The 24,315-nt window shown below is 52.8% G+C and overlaps 1 protein-coding gene across 2 annotated transcripts in view; it reads right to left on the bottom strand.

Moving 5' to 3' along the window:
* TRAF5 (TNF receptor associated factor 5) overlaps window positions 1-23,054 on the bottom strand; it is a 43,961-nt gene extending 20,907 nt beyond the window's left edge. Inside the window, exon 1 of one of the 2 annotated variants that reach the window (XM_036272989.1) lies at window positions 23,007-23,054. The gene's annotated coding sequence lies outside the window, so the exon portion shown is untranslated. Of the gene's footprint in view, window positions 1-22,885 lie in introns of both variants that reach the window. The other variant, XM_036272990.1, reaches the window with a different exon arrangement.
* Between the last annotated feature and the right edge of the window lie 1,261 nt (window positions 23,055-24,315).

The following is a 24,315-nucleotide window of genomic DNA, read 5'->3' as shown; positions in this document are numbered from 1 at the left end:
GGTATTTACTCAAGAGAACTGGAAACCCTTGTCCACATAAACCCCTGCACACAAATGTTTTATAGGAGCTTCATCTCAAATTACCCAAACTACAAGTAATCAAGATGTCCGTTAGTAGGTGAATGGATAAAGTGTGGTACATCCAGACAATACAATGTTATTCAGCACTAAAAAGAAATGAGCTATCAAACCATGAAGAGACATGGAGGAATTTTCAATGCATATTACTAAGTGAAAGAAGTCAATCTGAAAAGGCTCCAGACTGTAGGACTCCAACTATAGGACATTCTGGAAAAGGCAAAACTGTGGAGGCAGTAAAAAGATCAGCGGTTGTCAGGGGTTAGGATGGAGGAAGGAAACAATGAGTAGGTGGATCACTGAGGATTTTTAGGGCAATGAAATTACTCTGTATGATACTATAATGGTGGATACATGTCTTATACAATTGTCCAAACCCAGAGAACAGTGATTTTCAACCATTTTCATTTCATGGCACACATAAATTAATTACTAAAATTCTGTGGCACACCAAAAAAAATTTTGTTGTTGTTGATCTGACAAAAAAAAAGGTGTGATTTTGATTCATCCACACTGGATGGCTATTCTCATTTTGGGAGTTTCGTCAATGAGGAAGCAATGACTCATCACAGAAGAAGAAACTAGAAGTTGACACCCAGACAAACTTTTACACACTCCCATCTATTCTTCTAAGGGCCCATTCATCTTTCTTAAAAATTATTTACTCTCCCCTAAAGGCCTACACACATACACCCCCTTTCCTTATTAAAATGGTGTTCAAGCCTGAGTTCTAAGCAACCTTGGAGAGTTCCTCTTCTTTCCCTGGGTGTCTCCCATGTATATGTGAAGTACATAAACTTCTGTTTGGTTTTCCCTTGTTAATCTGTCCTTTATTACCCGGTCTCAGCTAAGAACTCAGAAGGTTAGACGGCAAATTATTTTCCTCCTTTACACAATGTAGGTTCATCAGCTGTGACAAATGTACCACTCTGTTAGGGATGTTGACAATGGAGGGGGCTGTGCATGTGTGGGGGCAAGGAGTGTATGGGAAATCTCTGCACCTGCCACTCAATCTTGCTGTGAACCTAAAACCACTCTAAAATAACTGAAAACCCCAAAGAGTTTTTATGTGGGTTATATCTATCAATATTTATCAAATTTGAGATTAAAATTTAGCAATTTAAGAAGTATTTTATGGCCCTGGCCGGTTTGGCTCAGCGGTTAGAGAGTCGGCCTGCGGTCCAGAGAGACCCAGGTTCAGTTCCCGCTAAGGGCATGTACTTCGGTTGCAGTTTGTCCCCAGCCCTGGTTGGCTCGTGTGGGTGGCAACCACTCAATGTGTCCCTTTCACATGGATGTTTCTCTCTCTCTCTCTCTCTCTCTCTCTCTCTCCTCCTCCTCCTCCTCCCACTCTATCTGAACAAAATATCGAAAAATGTCCTCATGTGAGGATAAAAAATAATAATAATAATGCAACTGTATGTTCATGAAAGGAGGGTAAGCATGGCAAATGATAGCACAGAATTGTTAGAAGATAGTTTTGCCCAGGCAGACCCCCGAAAGGGTCTCAGGGAGCCCCCGGAAGTGGGGTGGTACATGTTTAACAATCTGCTCTGCTGGGGGAAAGCAACAGTTTGCAAAGTTTGCCCATTTCCCTGCCTGAAGGTATCTGAACTAAGAGCTGCTTCCCTGGTCAGACCCGCTCCAGCACCCCCGGGGGCCCCGAAGCACACTTCGGGAACCATTGCTCTATCAGGCTGCTGGCGGGCCCTGTCTTCTCAGTCCTTGTACTGGCCGGGCGCAGGGCGCAGCACACGTGACCTGCACAGACAGACTCCTGCTCCCGGTCAAGGACCCGCAGAGGCCTGAGGACGGACGGCCGCCCCCGCTCTGCCTTCCGCGGCGGGCCTTGCCGGGCCCTCGTCGCATGCCTGAGTCAGCCACTAACCTTGTTCGTGATCTGAGCTGTTGCCTTGTTCAGTGTTTGCTTTTATGAAACAGTTTTTATCTCATCATTTAAAAAAAGCACTTTTGTTCTGCTGCCCAGCATGGACGTTAGGAGCGTCAGGGTGCTGTTCTTTAACGTGAACCCAGCTGTGCAGGGTCTGTCTCCTTCCTCTGAGGTTCTTCAGGCCCAAAACCCAGCTCCAAAAATGGAATCAATTCACTGTGCTCGCTGATGTGCGAGAGCCCTATAAAGGGTGACATTTCTGGGCCTAACAAACACATTTCTCTAATTAATTCAACATTCCAAGCGAGTACACTGTCATTCCCGGCCTTTTATTTAGTAGAAATGAATGAGTTCCATTTTATTAAAATATTTCTCCTTTGGGTGTAATAGCTTGTGTAACAGGAACAGTAAGAGTTCAGGTTTTGCAAATAAGAAAACAAAGCCATTATAATTACCAATAGAGCTTGTATGTCTTCTTACTGCAGTTAACATTGCCTATTATTGCCACCGATGGAACGTACAGTGTGGTCCTCCGGCTGAAGAGTTAATAACTCAAACCAAAACAGACAAGATATCTCTTCTTGAGTTAATTTTATTTTTACTGAATTTATTGGAGTGACGTGTGTGTGTGTGTGTTACTTTGCTTAACCTCTTCACCTTTTCCCCCCTGCCCCACAACCCCTTCTGACAGCTGTCGGTTTATTCTATGTATCCATGCTTCTGTTTCTATTTTGCTTGTTAAATTATTTTGTTCATTAGATTCCACACATTAGTGAGACCATATGGTATTAGTCTTTCTCTGACTGGCTTATTTCACTTAGCATAATACTCTCCAGTTCTATCCATGCTGTTGCAAAAGGTAAGATTTCCTTCTTTTTGATGGCCAAGCAGTATTCCATCGTGGAAATGCACCCCAGCTTCTTTATCCTCTCATCTGCTGATGGGCACTTGGGCTGTTTCCAGATCTTGCTATTGTAAATAGTGCTGCAATAAACATAGGGGTGCCTATGTTCTTTCTGATTAGTGTTTCAGGTTTCTTCGGATATATTCCCAGAAGTGGAATCACTGGATCAAAAGGTTGAGGATTTTTTTAAATACCATTTTTTAGCTGCATCTTTTCCCTTAGCATTTTCTAGGAGCTTGAAAGAAAAGCTGTGGCTGGTTTAAATTCTTTACATAAATATTTCTTTTGATTCATTTTTGAGGAACACGTCATAAACAGTCTAACATTCTGAAGCAGTGTGAATTTGGCATTTGGTTACAATAAAAAAAAACACATATCATAGCAGAATTCAGTCTCGGATTTAACACAGGAAGGTAGGTCTTTGTTGGTGTGTCCAAACCCCTTCCACAGCCCTCAACATCGTTTAGATTAATAATGGTCTGGAAAACTCGGGAATATTTTTAGATATGACATTATACTTCACAAGACATAAGCCTAGGAACTAGGTCTCCAGGGTTTTCAAGTTCTAATTCTTGGGAGTTCTGGTGACTATGGGTCAAATCCCAGAGTGGAAAGGGCACAGGGCCAGAGACCTGGGCTTCATCCCTGCTCTGTCTCTCACCAACTATGAAACCTTGGGCAAGATACCCCACAGTGTAGACATATCCTGAGTTAGGTCCCACGACAGCAGAGACCAGTGACACCCCGTCTGTCCTTGAGGGTCTCCTTGGACGTGGAACAATACATTATAATACCCCGATGACAGGTACCACACAGAGAGAGTCCACAGAGAACTGCTGGCCCTGGCCAGTGTGCTCAGTGGTTAGAGCATCAGCCCTCACACTGAAGGGTCACGTTTGATTCCTGGTCAAGGGCACATACCTGGGTTGTAGGTTGATCCCTGGCCCCAGTCAGGAAGCAACCAATCAATGTATCTTTTTAACATTGATGATTCTCTCTCTCGCTCTCTCTTTCTCTCTCCTCCTTTCTCCCTCCCTTCCATGTCTCTAAAAAAAAAAAAAATCAATGGAGAAAAATATCCTCAGGTGAGGATTAACCAAAAAAACAAAAAGCCCACAAAAGAACTGCTGGAAGCCCAGATGAGGCGCAGCTAACACTTGCTGAGGTGTCGGCTGATTTCACAGAGAGGAAAACATTTCAGCTGCTCTAGGAAAGGGGGAGGCGTTTTCTAGACGACAGTGATGAAAGAATTTCCCAGAGGGTATCATAAAGTTCTGGGACAGTTAATAACTAACTGTGGCCGGAGTGGAGTTAAGGGAACATGCCAGTCGTTCGCCAGTCTGCTCTCAGGTCTGTGGTCTTCCTCTCGCTGGTCTGTGCCATGAGGTGCAGTGAGGGTTGACCCCCATAAACTCGACTTCCCGGGCTCCCCGGCTCCTGGCTGGGTTCAGCCAATGAGCTTGCTGTCAGGAGGCTGAAGGGTGGGAGGAAGGGAGAAGCCAGAGCTCTTCTCTCCCACCCCTTGGTGCTGGGCAGCATCTCAGCAGCGACTGGGTCTCCTCCGGGGCTGTAACCTCCACTAGGGGGTCCCTCTGTGGACCAGTCCCAGGATGGTCCCCAGCTCCCGAGCTCTGCAAGCACTGGTTGGGGGGTGTGTGTAGCTTCCCGCTGTGACACATCCTGGCTGCCTCCCCGTCTCCTGTCTGCCTCCCCGTCTCCTGTCTGCCTCCCGGCTGGGCCTGCAGCCACGCAGCTATTTCCTGAGCAACTGCGTCCTCCTGGGCGACACCCTTACGGGCCTCTGGGGGGTGAGGGCGCAGCACGGTGGCACAGGAGACCTGCATGGATGCCACAGTGGGGAACTCCGTTTCCCCGTGGGTTTGATCTTTTTAGGGATGACAAATGGAGAGGACCATGCAGGGAGTTTCGGGGAAGAGGCTACAACAGAGGATGACAGTGGCCTGGTGGAAGGCAGCGGCCAGGGGAAGCCACGCTTGTGGGGCACTTCTGAGGTACAATGCATAGATTTAGACATGGCTTTGATGGCAGGGCTGAGGGAGGGGACGGTGGAGGATGACCCCCAGGTTCCGGTCTGGAAGGCTGTGTCCAGGAAGAGACCATGGGGCGGGGGTAAGGGAGAGAAACCGAGGAAGCAAAGGACGCGGAAGGAGACATATCCTTGTGGGATGCCTTGGGGACAGTCTCGGGGAGAGGGGTTGAGTCAGATCAGCGGACATCTACCATCTCTTCCAGAACAAATTATACAATTCAGGAATGGCCACGTTTGCTTTGTGGTATTAATGATTATTTTAAAACTGTCTAGGGCATTAAGTTTTTTTTTTTCTACTTTACAAATCACTTGGTGGTTGTTTTAGTGATGGCATAACTGACTTAGATCTATGACAGGAAAACAAGGTCTGGAGAGAGAAGACACCCCAGAGAGAAGCAGCGGAAAACCCTCTGAAGCCAGTACTGGAGCCACTGGTTGTCCCTTCACCCGCACTGGTTGCTCCAGCGCAGCCCTGGTGTGACTCCCTGCTTGGGATTTTATGGGTGCGGTGCTGCTTCTCCAAAGCAATCCCCCCATTTAGCCTGGAGTGACTCCCCAGGCCTGAGACCCCTACCGCTAATGACTGGACTAGACACCACCTCCGGGGTGCAGGGGCTGCGGTGGGGTGTACGCTCTGCCCGGGGGGAGTGAGGGCTGAGCCGAGGCCTCCACCTGCCCCAGGCTCCTCAGGGGGGCACTGGCAGCTGGCCCTCCAGGGAGACCGCCTGCTTTAGGAGGGAAAGCTTACTGGCCCTGGTGACAGGTGGGGCACAGAAGCTGACCAGGTGCTCCAGGACGGCCCTCGGCCCCCGGGCGACTGGCGGGCACCAGCACACTGGGCCGTGAAGCTGCCAGTCAGACGACAGGCCGCCAGAAGTCAGCTGCCCTCTCCCAGCTCTGCTCAGGCCTTGCCAGGGGCATATGAAGCCAGCTCCCTAATGGCCACATGTGACAACGAGGGCAGGGTATGAATACATTATTCGCAAAGCCAGCCGAGACCCATGAAGGAGCCTGGGCGAGACGGTGGTTAGCGATGAGGACGAGTTCAAATGTCCAGTCCTGAGATGCGGGGACCCAAGGAGGCCAGGACAGGCGGTGCGCTCCCTCCAGGTTGCTCTGGCCCTTCCAGGAGAGTATGTTCAACCAGGAAAGAAGACGACGAAGAGGTGCAGCAGGTGGCCAAGGGCGAGCTGAGATGTGCCCGAGTTGTCACCAAAGCCTCTCTCTGCACCGGCCCGAAAGATCCGTCCTCTGAGGAAGAAACCCCTCAGCAACAGCTGGGCCTCTGCTCCGACCCCTGCCCTCCTCCTCCTCTCCGCGGACCCCAGAACTGGACAGCACTGGTTTTATTTCCATTAACCTTTAGCCATGCAGGTGAGACCAGGACAAAGGGCCTTGGACAAACGCAGATGTAACAAGGCCATTTTCCATCAGGCCTAACGTGGTGAGGTGACCAAGCAGGGACTGAGGGACACTGCAACAGCCAGCCAACCTGTGACCACAGCCCACAGCCCACTGTCCTGCCTACAGAACAGCTGGCTCTGGTGTCTCCAAGGCAGGAACTGGCTGTGGTCTCTTTTCTTCCCCTGATACTCTCACAGGAGTTTTCTTGGACACAGGACAAAAATGATGTGGGTGTGATCTTAATTCCCTTAGAGAGAACTATGATTTCTCTCTGGGTTGTCAAGAAACCTCTGGTTCCTCATTTTAGGGAGACTGCAGCAAAACACTGTTGGGGGGCGGGGGGCTCAAGGGCTGACGGGCTTCCCCACTTCCCTCCTGGGCTCTGCCCTAATGTCAGTCTCACGAGTAGAAAGCGGCCTGAATGGAACCCTCTCTTGCTCAGAGCCGTCCAGAGTCCCCCCAGCTCCAAGTAAGGTTGCAGGAGACCTTTTAGATTTGTTTTCAGAACTTAGACCAAGGGAAAAAAATAAAACACTACTGGTCTTCCCACACAAGAACCTCTTCCCCTTTAGGAAGAATCCAGAACTCTCAGCCCTGCCCTCAGCTCCAACTCTCTCCCAGTCCCCACTGCCTTTAGGGCCAGCTCCGTGAGACCCTTGAGGGAGGGGCTGTCCTTACTAATCCCCAGACCCTCAGAGCCAGCCCTCTGCCTGGCACCGAGGGCTCAATCAGTGTTTGGTAAATAAGAAGGGAAATCAGAATTAATGTGAGGTCTCAATGGAAAAAGGCTGTTGGAAACAGGACCATGTACCCACCTTAGGACACATCTGACTGAGGCAGAGGGCAAGGGTGTGATATGAAAAGACGTGAATGAAACCTAAAGGCTGGAGTAGGATATGGGTCAGGATTCCAGTGACTGAGCCTGTGTCCGGGCTCGATACCAGTTATTTTCAGTCATTGTCTCGTTTTCCTCCCGACAGCAACCATATGATGTTGGAGAGGTCCTACGGCCAGGAAGGCGTGGAGGCCCTCAGGGGCTGCCAAGAGCCGAGCCGCATGGGATGGTAGCTACCACTGTGGACTCTGGAGTGGATCTGCCTGGGCTCAGATCCCGGTCCTACTGCCGAGTAACCATGTGACCTCAATGCTTACTCTCGATGCTTCTCCATTTCTTCACCTCCAAAGTGGTGACAATGATAGCAGTAGTTACCTTACAGAATTTTGGAGATGAAATAAGTTAATACAGTGATACCTCGGTTCTCGAACATAATTCGTTCCAGGAGGACGGTCGAGAACCGAGGTATCACTGTACTATACATCAGAAGTTGGCTGGCCCACTGCTTGTTTTTGTAAATAAAGTTTTATTAGAACATAGCCATTCTCATTCATTTGTAAATCGTCTATGGTTGTTTTTGCACCATCATGGCAGAGATGAGCGGTTCCACCACAGACCACATGGCCCATAAAGCATCAACTATTTATTATATGACTCACTACAGAAAAAGATCACTGATGCCCCACCCCCCACGCATGAAGAGCTTATAATGATGGTACACAGTAAGTGCTGCGAGGGCTATTGTCATGAATAAGCATTTGCCCCAGAGCCCCGAGGACATGCCAGGCACTGTGTTAGGCTCTAGGGGCCAGGGAGGAACAAGACAGTGGTTCAAGCATGCTCCTGTCAGGCTCACAACCTAATGGAGGAGACAAAAGAGCAACAAATAAAGGACGTCATCATGGACTGGGGTAAGTTCTTTGAAGAAACTAAACAGGATGTTCAGACAGAGAAACAAGGGCAGCCACTGTAGACTGGAAGGCCTCATGGTGGAGGTGACACTTGAACAGCTACCAGAAGGATGAGAAGGAGCAAGTGCGAGGAGTGGCAGGAAGGAGCCTCCAGGCAGAGGGGACAGCAAGGGCAACCATCAGTGCTGGAGAAGGGCTTGCCATGCTTGGGCAACACAGAGGAGGCTAGTGTTGCCGAGGTGTCAGGGACAAGAGCGGGGCAGTGGGAGACAGGGCAGGAGCCAGAGCATAGGGGCCCGGGCCCACGGGGAGGGGCCTGGGCTTATCCTAAGCTCCGAGCAATGGGAAGCAGCACACAGTTCTAAGGAGCCAGCGGCACCTTCTGCTTGAGATCTAAACAGCCCTTTCCGGATGCTGAGTGGAGAATGGGCTGTGGCGGGTCAGTGTGGCGGGCAGAGCAGTTAGGAGGCTGATGCCATCCTGACAAAGAGGCTGCAGTCGTCGGGGAAAGATGGCACAGGCCTGGACTGTGGTGTTGGCGGACATGGAGCAAGCCAACCAGGGGGATTTAGAATACATTTCACAGTAGAATCAAGCAGACTCTGTGACGGAATCTGAGGCTTGACCGTGGGGAGGAATGGAGAAAATCAAATCTCTTTTCCTGACGACACTCCTTCAAGTGACTGTGCTTTTTCCTTATCCCCATATTCCTACCCCCTTCCCCCGGAAGTGAAAGTGATGACCAAATGAGGTCTGATCACAGAGCAGAGTCCTGTGAGCCCCCCAAAGCCCCACTGCCCCCTCCCCTGCAGTCAGGTCTCCTGTGAAGGCTCAGGGCACAGCTGTAACCTGTGGGTGGGCACAACACAGTACTGACTTACCTGCACTTGGATGCACAAGCTGCACGTCTTTTCCATGGCTTTCCAGATACCACCCCCCCGCATGAGGTGCTGCTCACCCTCATCTGCGATCCTTCACTGAGCTAACTGCTCTTCCTCTGCCCAGGCTGCCTTTCCGAGGCCATTTTTCTCATTCCTCTGTTTCATCCTGTAAATGCATTTCCTTCGTCACTTCACCCAGTGCATTCTTTTGAGTTCATGGTTATGCTGGACCATCTCCCAGTAAACACTTGTCCCTGCAGTTACTCACTGATTCCTTTGCTGAGAACCTGCCACATGCAGACACGTAGGGAAGCAGAGATCCGGCCCAGTGGGCTGGGTTCCTCACCATCCTCGGCCCAGCAACATCCCCACCAGCCACTTTCTCCCCCACCCCCTCCTGGCTCCAGAGTGGGGCCTGCAGACCTGCATCCCCTATCAGACCCCTGACACCTCCCTGCAGCCTCCCCTCCGTCCCCAAGTTCATAGTACTCTGCCCTTGAACAAGCGGGTGCCTGAATCATCCGAGTGTTGGGGTTTGTGTGTGAGGCCCCTCATGATCTGGAAAAGCATGTTGCGTGAGTTGGATGATCTTAACTGTAATCGCAGTCAGCCCTGCCAATTAGTCTCTCTTGAATTGTTGCCCCCGTGCCCTTTGTGTGGCATTTGGCACTTCCTTCTTGAAACTCCCTGATCCTTTGGCCCTGGGGTCACAGTACTTCTTGGTTCTCCTGACCACACCTCTAGGGGGCTCTCTGTGGGGCTCCTCTGAGGCGCGGTCAGCCCTCTGCCCTTCATTCTTGCCACAAGCCCACCTCTCCGCATGTCCAAGGCGCCCTCCTTGGTGACCCCACTTCATCACCATCATCTCAGACTCACCGTTCCCTCCCCGCTCCCTGTCCAACCACCCACTATTCTCACAAAGACAGACATCGCAGAAGGTGATGGAGAGTCCAGTGGTCCCACAAGCAGGGGGACTTGGGAGCTTGGATACTCAGCCAACAGCACGGGCTGCAATTCGAAAGCCCTTCTACGGAGGACTAGGCAGGGCCTTTGCCCGGCTCCAGCCTCCACGGCCTTCGGGTGCTCTGAGGACGGGGAGCTACCTGAGGCCACCCTAGGTAGGTGTCATGTCTACAGAACAGACATGTCAAGGAGGACTCAGAAACCTTGGCTTGACCTTTCAGTGACCTTTAGCTCCCTAAGGCCAACATCATTCCCGCTGTGCTCCATCTTCCCACAAATGCTCACGCATGGCTACCCACAGACACGTGACAGGCGTCTGCGCCAGCGGCCCGAGCTGGCAGAGTCCGTGGCGGGGGCATGAGTAGGTATTTTGTGGGAAACTGACGGGCAATCCCCTCCTGACCAGTGGCCAGGGAGGAAGCAGGCAGGGACAGAGGCAGCCCTCTCACCCAGGCCTGAGCAGAGAGGCTTCCTGAACTCTGTCACCCCGGGCACACCCCAAATGCCCGGCCACACACGGGCAGCCATCCTACAGTCCAGCTCACAGGACGCTGCAGGGTCTCATGACAACGCTGGGCGCTCGGCGCTTGGGACTGAGGGCTTGACAGGGACAATGGAAGAGGGAGAGCTGGAGGGGCCCAGAGAGGGGACCCAAGAGAAGCAGAAACGGCGTGGAAGAGCGACTTCCACTCACAACGGAGACAGTCAATCAGGGAACGACTAAGGGTCAGCTAGCCAAGAGTTTCACCGGTTTTGTTTGTTTGTTTTTTCTTTATTGATTTCAGAGAGAGAGAGGAAGGGAGAGAGGGGAGAGAGAGAGAGAGAGAAACATGGATGAGAGAGAACACTGACTGGCCGCCTCCTGCATGCCCCTCACTGGGGATTTGGCCCATAACCTGGGCATGTGCTCTGACTGGGAATCAAACTGGTGACCTCTTGGTGCAGGGGTTGATGCTCAACCACTGAGCTCAACCACTCACCCGGCCCAGTGAGTTTCACAGTTTTGTTTTGTTTTGTTTTTTATCCTCACCTAAGGATAATTTTTCCATTACTTTTCAGAGGGAGTGAAAGGGAGGGAGGGAAAGAAGGAAGGAAGGAAGGAGAGAGAGAGAGAGAGAGAGAGAGAGAGAGAGAGAGAGAGAGAGATGTGAGAGAGACACATCGATTGGCTGCCTCCTGCACAACCCCGACCCAGGCTGGGGATCGAACCTGCAACCCAGATAAGCGACCCCGACTGGAATCAAACCCGCGACCTTTCGGTCCACAGTCTGACACTCTAACCGCTGAGCCAAACCGGCCTGGGCTCACAGTTCTGTTTAAACAGTGAAACTCATCAAACAAGATCTCATGCAGAAACATGAAGACAAAGAAGAGTGTCCAGAGGAACTGGTCCTCAGATCTACACCCCTTGGGCAGCTCTTCTGGGTCATTTTAGGGGTTCCACAGTTTGATTTCCCAGGACGAAGACGAGGAGGACGATGATAATGATACTTGCCCCCTCACAGAGCTGGCACGTGGTCGGGCAGGAACTTGAATCTAGGCTTTCCGACTCCCGGTCCAGTGCTCATGGGTCTGTGTCATGGCTAGGGGAAACCTACCACGTCCCAGCCAGTACCAAAAGGGGGTCTTCGTGAGGGGCAGAACAGCCTAGAGACCAGCTCAGGAGCCCGACCTCTGGGGTTCAGCCCCTTCTGCATTCATTTACCTGTGTCATCTTTTCCTCATCTAGAAAATGCGACAATACTAGTACCTGCCCCTCAGGCTTGGAGTTCAGATTGAATGTGTTAATCCATGCAGATGACTGGCACACAGCACCTGACATATAACTAAGCACTTACTACCCATGCATGTCTGTCCTGCAGGACTAGCCAGCATTTATTCAGTGCCTGCTGCACGCAGAGGCCTGTCTCATTCTATTGCGGGAGGGGGGTGAAGTGGGACAGGACCCCCAACGACCAGTCAAGTGCCCTTCCCAAGGGGTTCATGCCTGGGCACAAAGGACAGCAACTGTTTCCAGAGTGGCTGGGTACTAAGAGTGTGCCCGGGAGCATGACAGAAATATGCCTTGGGCCCCTTACCCCAGAAAAACACACCTCTGTTTTGGGAGCCTCTCTGTTAACAATGCTTAGCCTTCCCCAGTCAATAGATTTCAGAATCAGGGCTCTCAGTAGCGGCTGGATGTCTGCGTTCCAACAAGTTCCCCGGCTAGTTTCTGTGGCCTGCTACCATGCACTGAACTAGACCATTGTGCCAACGTCCCGGTCACCTTCTCCTCCTCACCGGCCTCTCCTGCTTCCCTATCCCTCTGAGTGCCCAGGCTGGTGCTGGGCCTCTTTCCTCTTCTATCCACGCTCTTTCTCCTGGTGAGCTCACCTCAGTGCCTGCCTCGAATGCCACCTAAGGCTGACAGTACCCCAATTTCTACCTGCAGTCGGGACGTCTACCCTGAACGCGAGTCGTTCCAACCGCCTAGCCCACAGGCCACGTTTGTGTACTAGGCACCTGACCCCACCCAACCTGCCCCGCCCACAGCCTTCCTCTCCCTCGGTGAAATGGTGCCACCGAGCACCCTGTTGCTTGGACCCAAAATTCTGGGGTCCTTTTTGGCTTACTCCCCATCACACACCACCAAGTCCTATGGGCTTTCTCCACGCAGGGCTAAGCACTGCTCACCACCTCCAGCATGACCTCCCTGGTCCAAGTGCCGTCCTCTCCCCCCTGGTTACAGCGTTAGTCTCCTGTCTCTGCCTCTGCCCCGTCTAGTTTATTCCAGCGGCCAGCGTGACCCTTTCAAACTCGGAAGTCAGACAAGCGGTGCCTCCTCTGGCCCATCTCACTCAGGGTAAATGCCAGTGTCCTCAGAGTCACATGGTGTCTGGCCTCCGCCCTCTCTGTCCTCATTTCCTAGTACTTGCCCCCTGTTCCCAGGCTCCAGACACAGCCGCCTTGCTCTTTCTTGACTAGCAGAAGAACCTTCCGCTCGCGGTCCCCGCTCTCCTCCCTGACACCCGATGGCTGGTTCCCTCACTTCAGTTACCTGCACAAATGTTCCCGCACGAGAGAGGCCCTCGCTGACCCACAGGGAAACGCCGCATCCCTAGCAGCCCTGTTGCCTGCTGCGTTTTCCTCTAGAGCACTGCATACCATCTAGCGTCTTGTATGCTTCCTCGGCCCCTGCCTGTCTTCCCCTGCCAAGCCCCAGCTCAGGAGGGCAGGGGTGGCTCCTTTGTGTACTGAGCTACCAACACAGACCAGCGCGCCTGAGAGGTGTTCATAAATATGTTCACATGGAGAGGCTGAATGGCTGCCTAGTGGGGTTCTGCAGAAAGCAGGGCAGCCTCTCCCCCACTAAGCGTGCTTCCCAGTGCCCCAACTTTTCATCGCAGGTCTTTGTGAAGTCCTGAAATTCTACCAGTTACGGTAGAGACGGCAAAGCTGGTAATGCTGGCTGACTTGGGGAGGGCACAGCCCTCTGGGGCTGGAAGAGTAGGGTCCCTGCTCTGTGAGGTGCCACAGCGGGGAGCCAGGTACCCGAGAAGGGGGGAAATGCTGACAAGGGCTCAAAGGTAGACAGGCCAAGAGCTCAACCCTGTAAGCATGCATGTGCTCACAAGGTGCTAGATGTCTCAAATCATATTTGCTGGGATCCTTTTCTGGAGACTTTGTCATGTCAATGGGTAAGAGAAGGCAGGGCCGGGTTCCCCTGTCTGCTCACTCGCTTGTTTTTAGTATCTATTTCAAACCTGTCTGGTCTCCACAGATCTTGGCCACTCCCCCCAGTCTTACCAGCAAACTTCACTTCCTACTGCACAGAAGAAAACAGAAGTCTTCAGAATTATCTCCACTTCCTGCCACTAGGTCTCCGTGTCTACCTGCAGAGAGCCCTGCTCTACCCCTTCCCTCCCAGGGCCACAGCAGAGGTCACCTCCGAATGAGGCCAGAGAGACCACCCCAGGGGCCGTTCGATGTCGATTATCACCAGCCCCCCATGCTTCATCTCCAAGCTCTCCCCTTCAGCTGGCTCCTTCCACCGGCACGCAAACAACCGGAGTCTCTCCTAAGATCAAAGCAACACAAAACATTCTCACTCATTCCTCCCTCTCACAACCACACTTCTCGCCTTATCCTCACCCTCACACAGTGGAGTGACTCTGTCCGCTGGCCCACGCTGGCCTGGCTTACACCCGCCAAGCCAAAGGTCAACGCTCAGTCTTCACCTGCCCCGGGTTCTGTGCTACAGCTGACATTGCTGGCCCACCCCCAGAAAACACACTTTAACATACTCTCTCCCTCTAGCTACCTGCAACCACACTGAACTGGCAGGAAAGGCCATGCGTGAACTAACGACTCCCATTTCTCTCCCCTCTGCCCCTGGACCCACACTTGCTAGTGTCTCCCCCTGACTCCAAACCCAACATACCCAAAATGAACCGATGTGCCCTCTCCTGAGTGCTCTCTCTCCACAGCAGGCTCTCGAAGACCCACTCCTTACCTTGCTGCTGTCACCGGACCACGGCGTCATTCCTGGCAATGCCGTCACTGAGCTCCCCTGAAGGGACCTCACACACACATCCCACCTACTTCTCCACCCACCCACCCTACTCCTTTCAAGCCACCATCCCCACACCTGGGCCTCGGCAACAGCTTTCTGTAACTGACTTCTCCTCCTACAGTTGATGCCCCCTCATCCCCCCTCCAATAGCTGGCTCCCCTCCCCACTTGCTCCTCCAAGGCATTCTCCACCCAGCGGCCTGATTTAGCCTTTGAAAATGCCAAGCCGTTGTCACTCACAGAGCTCCCCATGGCTCTTCCAGTCCCCAATCCCTAACCTGCCCACATCTCCAGCGTCATCTGTGAGTCTCTCCCTCCCACCCGAATTCTCCAGCCTCTCTGGTCTTTGTGCCGTTCCTCATATGAGTGCAGACACTTCCCCCTTTACAGCCTTCACCCCCAGGCTGGTCTCCCTTTGCTCAAGCTGTCGCTGCTGCAAACTTCCTCCATCTCCCCACTTCTCACTGAGCTCCACTCAGCCGAGCCCAGCTGAAGCATCACACCCGCAGCTAAGCCTCAGTGCCTCCTCGGCCAGCTCGGGGCCCCTTCCTCACCACACGCCCTTTGTCACTGTACTCCTTTGGAGCACTATGACTACAACTCGTGTTTATTTATTTATTTTGGCATCACCCGGGCCTCCTGGGGCCGAGTCATGGCATGCAATTCCTTTTGTACGTAATGATCTTTTCAATAGTAGTCTGTACCAGCCAGTAGAAGGGGGCTGTGGCTCTTTTTCAAGGCGCTGGCACAGAGCAAGTGCTCAGAGCTCTCAAGTGAATTAGTAACTGCCTACAGTGTGCTAGATACTGTGACTCGGAGCTTTCCGTGGGTTGTTCCATTCAATCTGCACAGCAACCCAGTGAGGTATGGGCACCAATGTTGTTATTCCCGTTCAGCCTTTACGGATCGGGTCCTGAAGCTCAGGGGAACTATACAATGTGTTCGAGGCAACGGAGCTGCTAAGTGCTGGGTAAGGATTCAATCTCAGGCTTGTGTCCCATCAAAGCCTCTATACTGCAGCCCCCTGTGGTCCCCACGGTGCTCACTAACTCACTGCCTTAGGCTCAGTGGGTGCCCAACCAAGAGGATGGGCACTATGTCGTCTCGTTTGGTCTTCACAGACACCCTGAGGACTACCAACAGGAATTACAATTCTTCTTTTCTCGGTGAGGGAGGAAACTGGAGTGTAAGGGGTTCAAAGGGTCACCTAACAGTAGGCTCCTTCTCTGGGGTGCTTTTCTCTACAACACACGCACAATTAGGCGCTGAGGGGTGGGATTATACAGGGAAGCTGTGCAGGCCCGGGACTGCTAGCCTTGGAGATGTCTGCTTACATGACGGGCCCCTGGCTGATGTCTGAGAAGGTGGATTTGGGGCAGGTCCCCTCAACGGACAGCGGGCTCACTGGACCTAAACTGTCTGCAAACAACCTGATTTATGCTGCGCAACTGTTTTCCTTCTGGAACTCTGGACTTTTGGTATATGCTAGGCACAGGGTGCCTACATGATCAGTTCTTGATAAAAACCCTGGGCACTGCGTCTCTAAGGAGTGTCCCTGGTGGGCCACATTCTCATACACGCGGTCACAATCCAGAGCTGGAGGAGTCAAGCACGGCTTATGTGACTTCACTCTCGGAAGTTTCTACCTGGTTTCCTCTAGACTTCGCCTCATGTGCCTTTTCCCTCTGCCAACTTGGCTTTGAATCTTTGCACTATAACAAGCCATTGCTGTGTGATTATACGCTGAATCCTGTGAGTCCTCCCAGCAAATCATCGAACTGGGGCATGGCCCTGGGGACCCCCAACACAGACACCTTCCTAAGAAGAAATGAATTTTGGAGTATTTTTGAAAAGGGTGAGATAGGCATGACTTTGTAGGTTAAAACAGGAGGCATTCCAGGCAGAAGAAATGATGTAGAGAAAGTTCAGAGCAGAGAAGCCAGGGGTAGAAGGCCCCACGGGTCTTTGACATGACCGAGGCAGAGTTGATGCCTGGAGACTGAGCATGACGGTTATGACCTGGAAGAGAGGGAGCTGGAGCAGTCACACTTGTTTGAAAGATCCAGCGTCGGGGAAGTGGCCCACCTGAAGCCACACATGGGGAACCGCAAGTCCCACGGAAGGACTGCAAGAACGTGGTGTCTGCTGTCCACTGCCAGCATGTGGCAATGCACCCTTCTAAGAAAGTCTGGGAGTGCTTGAGAGGTTGACGCAACATCCTCAATTCCTGGTTTTTGAAATAAACTACCTCAACATCAGGAAACCAATCTGCTCCAAAAGGATCTACTTTCCATTTATTAAGGGCAATTACTGGCTCCTTCCTTTATCCCTCTGAAATGCCTTTGTCCACAGTCTAACATTCCTCCCATCCTTCCTGTCCACCCCTCTTCACCCCCAGAAAGGCTTCCTGGAATAACCCCCCACACGTGTTTAATCACTTCTTTTATTCTGCGGCTACTTAGCACCTAAGCTTTCACTTTATATTAAGTGATTTTGCCTTTAACCTGGGGGAACCTGGTAAGTTTTCCTAGGTTGCATCATAGGCATCGGCCCACCCTCTTCCGCAGATTCCTAATGTCATAAAGGCAGAAGAGGGACTTTCATGACCTGCCTCTGTCCTCCAGCATCAAGGGCCCGGCTGACAAAAGGCTCAGAGCACAGCCTGCTATTCCAAGCCACCCCCCTTGGTAAGGGGGGACAGAAAGGGCTCTGGCTGGCAGCTTTGCACCAAGTAAGCCTCACTCCTCATCCTGCTCTAACTTCAGAGTTGGTTCTCCTGGGGATCAAGCCAGTGCCTGTATGTTGCATCCACGTGCATTTTATTTCTCCTGCTGGTCCCGGCAGGTCCCAGTGTGGTCTCCTTGCCCACTGCTGTTCTTCCTTCAAGGCAACACCTGCTCGGCCCACAAGTCCTTGGAAAGACTGGAATCCTGCCCCTGAAACCTGACCTCTGAGGATGGGCCTCCATGTCTGATGCTGCCTTCCTTCTCTCTGTCCTCTGCCAGCTGAGGGCCTGTCCCGGCGCATCCCCAGCATGCCCTGCCCCATCCCAGCTCACCCTGAGGTCGGCCTGCTCTAGAGATTGCAAAGTGGCCACAATGAGCTAGTTAAATGATGGGCTACCCTGGCAGGGGGCAGTTCTTTTGCTTGTCTGTTTCTAATTTAAATTTGAATGCCGTTGGGCTAGTAACGTATCTGCCTCCTCTCCAGAGGTCCCTCAACTCTCTATTGCTATCAAAAACATGGAAGAAGAAAACCAGCTTTACTGAATACCCACCAGACACTAGGCTCTGTACAGACACCGGCTCATTTAATCCTTCCAGCAACCCCAAGTGGGTGACATCACTATCTGCTTATCAGCGAATACAGAGGCTCATCGAAGTTGGGCAACTTCCTGAACAACCAGCAAGTCACAAACCCAAAATCAAACCCAGGCCTGCCAGATTCTGAAGTCCGCACATTTCTATGATGCTATTAGTGAAGGCGGCAGGCCCTGCTTAGACACCCCCCTGTGCAGCAGCGTGGGGGAGAATTTAGAAGGGCGGGAGGGAAGTGATGCACAATTAAGGCAGCACAGGCAAGTCAGGCAGACGTGAACTCAGGGAGTAGCCCTGGAGATAGACAGTAATCAGGACCGACTCGGGGAGACAGGATGGGGGTGACCGAGAGCAGCATTGGCCTCTGACGGGTCAGGGAGAACACAGAGGAAGAGGTGGCATGGGGCATGTATCTAAGGGGCTCCTGACCTTCACGGGGAAGATTTTGTGTATCGCAAATCAAAGTGGCCAAGAAGAGAGCTCAGCCTTTCCTTCAGAGTGGTGGGTAACCTTGGGAGCAGAGGGGGGCTCGACTGAGAGGCACATAGGACCCAGTCCCCTATGGGCACTTGCAGGGCAGGAGGAGGATGAGGAGCTCAAGGTCAGGGAAGGGAATGTCAGCGGGGACTGTGTGATGCCCTCCAGGGAGGAGGGCAGTCGCCACAGAGCAAGCTGGTGACAGAGGATTACCAGGCCCTGGGGTCTTCAAAACGAATCCCCCCCCCCCAGCAGCGCAGCAGGTGTACACACTCACTGTGTGAGGAGGAGGGCACAGGTGCACGTGCCAGCTGCACTTCCAGGAGCCATGGGTGAAGGGAGAGGATGGGGCTGGGAAAACATGGGCTTTACTGTTTAAGGGAGACGAGCATATGGCAGGGAAGGAGTCAGTCTTAAGAGAGCAATGGAGGGAACCGGCTTGTGTCGGAGGGAGGAGAGCGCTGAATCTGGAGTGCAGGTGGAGAAGGTCCCCCATGGGCGGTCAGGACAGGAGAGAAAACAGCTGTGGGGGACACTCAGGGATGCTCTAAACTAGTGTGAGTGGAGCTGATGGAGCACATGACAAAAATGGAGGCCTGGGGATCTGCAGAAAGTAAGAAAGATGGGTTCCCTCCCCCCACACACCCCAAGAAGGATGCCCACTGGCTGTCATTTAACCCTGGGCCCAAAAGTGGGTGGGGGAGGTAGAAGAGGGTAAAGGGGGGATAAAAGTGATGAAAGGAGACTTGACTTAGGGTGGTGAACACACAGTACAATATACAGATGATGTATTATAGAATCGTATTCCTGAAACCTATATACTTTTTTTTTTAATCCTCACCCAAGGATATTTTTACCTTTATCTTCAGATACAGAGGGAGGGAGAGAGGGAGGAAGAGAGAGAGAGAAACATCCATGTGAGAGAGACACATGTAGTGGCTGCCACCCACACGACCCCAACCGGGGCCTGGGACAAACTGCAACTGAGGTACGTGCTTTCAGCAGGAACCGAACCCAGGACACTCTGGTCTGTGGGCCGATGCTCTAACTGCTTAGCCAAACCAGCCACTCCAATACATTCAATAAATACATTGTAGCCCTGGCCGGTTTGGCTCAGTGGTTAGAGCGTTGGCCTGCAGTCCGGAGAGACCCGGGTTCAGTTCCCGCTAAGGGCATGTACCTCGGTTGCAGTTTGTCCCCGGCCCTGGTTGGGTCGTGTGGGTGGCAGCCACTCGCTGTGTCCCTTTCACATCCATGTTTCTCTCTCTCTCTTCCTTTCTCTCCCTCCCACTCTATCTGAACAAAAAATGGAAAAATGTGCTCGGGTGAGGATAAAAAAAAAATACACTGTAAAAACCACCGGGCCCACAGACCCTACACGTACATTCGGGTGTACCTGCTCTCACTCCAGCGCCATCTAAACACCTGCCTCCAGACAACGGGACACAGAGTGTGCTCGTCACTGTTGCTGCAACTGGACTTTGAAGTTTTCTGTCAGGAGCGAAGAGTATTTTCACTTCTGTTTCCTCCCTGCCCCTGTAGCCCACTTCCTCACAAGAGGGCTTTCCAGGGGCTGTGTGAGTCAAATGCTGTCTGAGCCTCCAAATAAATCTGTTCTCTGGGCAAAGCGACAAACTCCCTGGGGTCCAACCCCGGCCTCAGCCACCAACCCTGTGGCACGTTCCCCTCCACCCCCACCCAACACACACACAGACACCCCTACTGCACTCTGCTGGGGTGGCAGCTCCTGCCCCAGAGAAACAGCAGAAAACGTCCGTTACCATCTGGGCAGGAAAAGCCCCTCAGAGACTGGGTCTCCTTCCCCTGGTCTATCAGCTCTTAAAGAACCCCTCAGTGACATAGGTGTCAGCAGCCTTTGACAAATGCCTTTCTGGTTCCCTGACCCTCCTCCTACCCCAAATCCCATCTTTCTTCAGCCAATGTACTATGAGAAAAGCACAGGAATAGGAATCAGCAGACTCGGGCTGGGGTCCTGGCTGGTCCCTGCACGCTACGAGATCTTTTAAATCACTTCTGAGCCCCAGCTTGCAAGCAGGTAAAGTGAAAGGGTGTGCATCCCCCTTCTCCTAGGAAGGCAGCGAGTTCAGGTGAGACGGGCTACTTGGAAACTGCGGTGCTATTCTGATCTCTGAGATCTAAGTCAGCCCTGCTGGCAGCTCAACCTCTCCCCACAGAGCCCCACCCAGCACATGCTCCTGGCCATCAGCCCCTGGCAGCTCAGAGCCCTTGGGAGACATCTCCCAAATGAATTCAGTGCAAACATTGGTTTAGGCCTACTCTGTGCCGGATTCCAGAACACAAACCCGAACAGACATGGAACTCGCCTCCCAGTGCACTCAGCTGGTGGAGCTAACAGAGAGGGAGTCTGTTCATGTGCTGGCCAGGGCATTTACAGGACAATCTGCTCCATGTTGAAGGAACAGACCACACAGGCACTACCAGGGTCTGGGTCCCCTTGCTGACCCCTGGGGTTGAGGAGAGGTGGGCAGATTTAGCTCTCTGAGAAACCAGGGTAAGTGGCCGGGAGCAGAGGAAACAGACACCTTGCAGAGCCAGGCCTGGCCCAGCAATGGAGCCTAAAGGCTTATTCCACTGTCTGTGCTGCACGCTCACCGCCTGGAAGATGTGGAAAACAGTCTTGCTTTGGCCTGACTCACAAGAATATCATGGAAGACAAAACGAGAACAAAATGACAAGAGCAATGAGAAAAATGCTTTAAAAAGGAAAATGCTTTACAAGCAAGGAATTACCTTTTTTTTTTTTTCCTTCAGGGTCCTCCCCTGTAAAGCTGAGATCATTGCCAAAGGTCTGTCTAAATGCCCATGAGCCTCTCCCACGGCTAGCCTAACAGGACTGACCCGGAGGCTTCTATTCCAGCTCCATCACTCTACAAATCATCTCCACTGGAATATCCAAGTCGCTACAGTTAGTCCTTCCAGTGGACGGGGCCCCATCTCCATATACCCTGCCACCCACAGCCAGGGTTCTCAGGTGATGCTTGCTGACAGACTGAACACTGACCATCCTATCCCCACTGCCCCAGACCTCGGCCCAGAGAACCTGAGAACTCCTCCATCACCTCCTCTGCAACAGGACTTCCAGAAGCTGGCTCAGACAGGAGACTCTCCTGCCTATGCCCAAAACCCGGAGAGAGGATTCCAGGATCTGAGACCAAACCATTCCACAGAGTTCAAAACAATAACAAAAGTAACAAAACAGTCTTCAGAGAGGCTAGACATTTTCTGCTTCCATCTCACAGTCATCCTTCCTACAGCAACTTCTATTTCTTGCATTCAATTTAGAGTGGAGTTGGGGGTGGGAATGTTTGGTTGATAAGGTTTTCAACCAAACTGGCAACTGGGCTAACACCCGTCTTCAGTTGTGTGTCTAGGCAGAGCCAGCAGCTGCAGTCTGGATTTGAGTCGTCCTACCCAGTCTTTCCCTGCCTAAAATTATTTCACACACACCCAGAACTATTCTATTCCCAGGAGTATTTCAAGCCATTTCTTTGTGTGTTTTGTCTTCTACAGCTCTTTTAAAATGCAAATATCTCTGAAGGAAGGAACCATATTCCACCGGCCCTGGCCCAGTTCCCACACAGCACCTGTGCCCAAACATTTACTTAATTAAATCTGTTGCTAGATATCTGTCCTCACAGGGCACGGGTCAGAGCCCAGGACTGTGGAGGGTGGAGTGTGCAGAGGGGCAGTCTAGACAGGGAGCCAGGTCACATTTCACCCATCTCAGGCTGGCCTAGAGCAAGCCTGCCTGTCACAGCGAGATCACTGAGTTCCGATGAAAGCAAATCTGAAATAGCCAAATACGGAAACTCTGCAGGAGGGGGCAGAACCAGCTGAGAAAGTCGCCAGTGGGGTTAGCAGTCAAGAACGTGGCCCCAGTACGCATTGAACGTTCTCAGAACTGCCAAAACCCTGCAGAGCAGTAAACAAGGGGGAGGCAATGTGGTGTGCAGAACCCAAATAGCACCAATTCTCATTTTACCTCTGAGTCTTGGTTTCCTCCAAGACCCCTTTGAGCTCACTGTGTGTGTGCGTGTGTGTGTGTGTGTGTGTGTGTGTGTGTGTGTGGCGTATCTAAACGAGCACGCTTAACCGCACAGTTCCAAGAGGTTTCCACTTATCAAAATACTAAAGTTTCACTCTGAAGTGCTCTGGTCGGAAAATCTTGCAAAAGTGGAGAGGGTGTCTAAGGGTATGGAGGAGGATCCAGGGCGTTGGAGTGCGGGTGTGCGGGGCACGCCAGAAAGTCCTTCCCCGCGTGTGCACCCCAACTTGAACCTGGTCTCTCCGGTCCACAAGCGCGCTCTGGAACAGCTCCCCAGCCCGGGACCCCAGCCTCCGTCCTCGCCACACCCCTCCTCTGCTAAGCAAGCCCGCTCCGCGCCCCCGGAGCGCAGCTGCCCCCCACACTGCGCCCGCTGGCACGCATCAGTGGCCACTGCGCCGCCGGCCTGCCCCGACCCGGGCACGGCCCGGCAGTCGCCTCGCTCCCTCCCCGCACCAGTTGGAGACTCGCCGGGGCCCCAGCAGCCCGGCGCGAGGTGCGGGGCGCGGGGCGCCGAGGGGGTACTGGGGGACTCACGCTGTCGCAGCACTTTCGTTTTCAGAGTATACAGGACGAGCCGAAAGCGCTCCTGAGTTCCCTCGTCCAGCCCTACAGCCGAGGGGGCTCCAGCCCGGGGCAGGGACCCGCCGGGACTCACGTGTGGCTGGGCGCGCGGGTCTCCGCGGGGACCGGTCCGCAGGCGCTGGGCTACGCTAGGCAGCAGCGGGCCGCGGCGCGGCGGGGGCGAGGCTCCCAGCCCCCGAGGCCAGCGCAGAGCCACGCCCGCGGAGGAGGAGGGGCGGGCCCGCAACCCGGGGGCGGGGCCCGGGGCGGGGCCCGGGGGAGCGGTCCCAAAGAGGGGCGCAGGGCCCCGGGACCCGCGGACGCGCTGGAAAGTGTTGGGCAGGAGGCCCAGAGAGTTGCCCCGGCAGAAAGAACTTGAACCAACCCTTGCTAGAATCATTAAGACCTACAAATAAAAATCATCTCTGATTTCTCTGGAGTGGGTTTGAACCGCACACATTTTATCCTTATTACCAGCTCAGTCAATCCAATCACCTTAGCCAAGGTCTGAGGTCTGGCTCAAATCGCCCTTCCCACCTTCCTTCGCGGCAGTGACAATAGTACTACACGCAGCACTACAAGCACTGCACCTTCACAGTTAGTACAGATTTGCCAGCCCACCTCCTTGCTGCTGGCCCCGCGATCCCTCAGAGTTGTAGAACTTGCGATCACCAAGGGCTTCCCAGACATCTCTTTCGATCCTCCAAAAAAACCCTGTGGAGCCGACCTGGTCGTCCCTTCTTACAGATGAGCTCTCTGAGGCCCAGGGAAGGGACATGAAGTGATGTGCTGAGAGCTAGACGCTCCGCAAGTGCTATCGCTCCGACTTGAGGGCAGGCCTCCCGACTCCTTACACCTCTCCTCTCCGTGACCTCGGTTCTGAATGATGTCTGCATTCCATGTAAATCTCCTCTGTGAAAATGGATGGCGCCTAAAGAGCATGGACTTTGGACAGAAACGGACCAAAATTTCGATTCTAGCTTCTTCCGTTTCAGTTTGGCAAGCTGTGGGAAACTGTCTTGAACTTCAATTACCCATCAGAAAAAGGGGGAAATGATGATATAGCCAACTCAGACGTGAACAGGAGCCAGGCAGGAAACACAGCAGGGAGGTGGAGGTTGTAGTCATGGGGAAGGGGAGGGACACTGGTGCACTTAAGAGCACTTGTGAAGTCTCAGGGAGCGCCAGACTCAGGGCCAGCCTGTCCTCACCTGGTCTCTTATTTTTCAACAAGAGCCAGAAATTCAGATTCAAACCTTTTGGTTGGTGAGCCCGATTAACCACTCCATGTGGAAATAGGGCCCTGCTGGCATTGCTTTGGGACCTCACTACCTTGTGAGAATTAAATGAGATGACATTCCTGTACTGAACCTCCGTATCTCTCTCTGTTCCCCACACAGTAT

Source organism: Molossus molossus, unplaced genomic scaffold (genome assembly GCF_014108415.1).
Source record: "Molossus molossus isolate mMolMol1 unplaced genomic scaffold, mMolMol1.p scaffold_m16_p_20, whole genome shotgun sequence".
Classification (NCBI taxonomy): Eukaryota; Metazoa; Chordata; class Mammalia; order Chiroptera; family Molossidae; genus Molossus; species Molossus molossus.
Note: the sequence above shows the minus strand (reverse complement) of the source record. Positions and strands in the feature narration are given on the sequence as shown.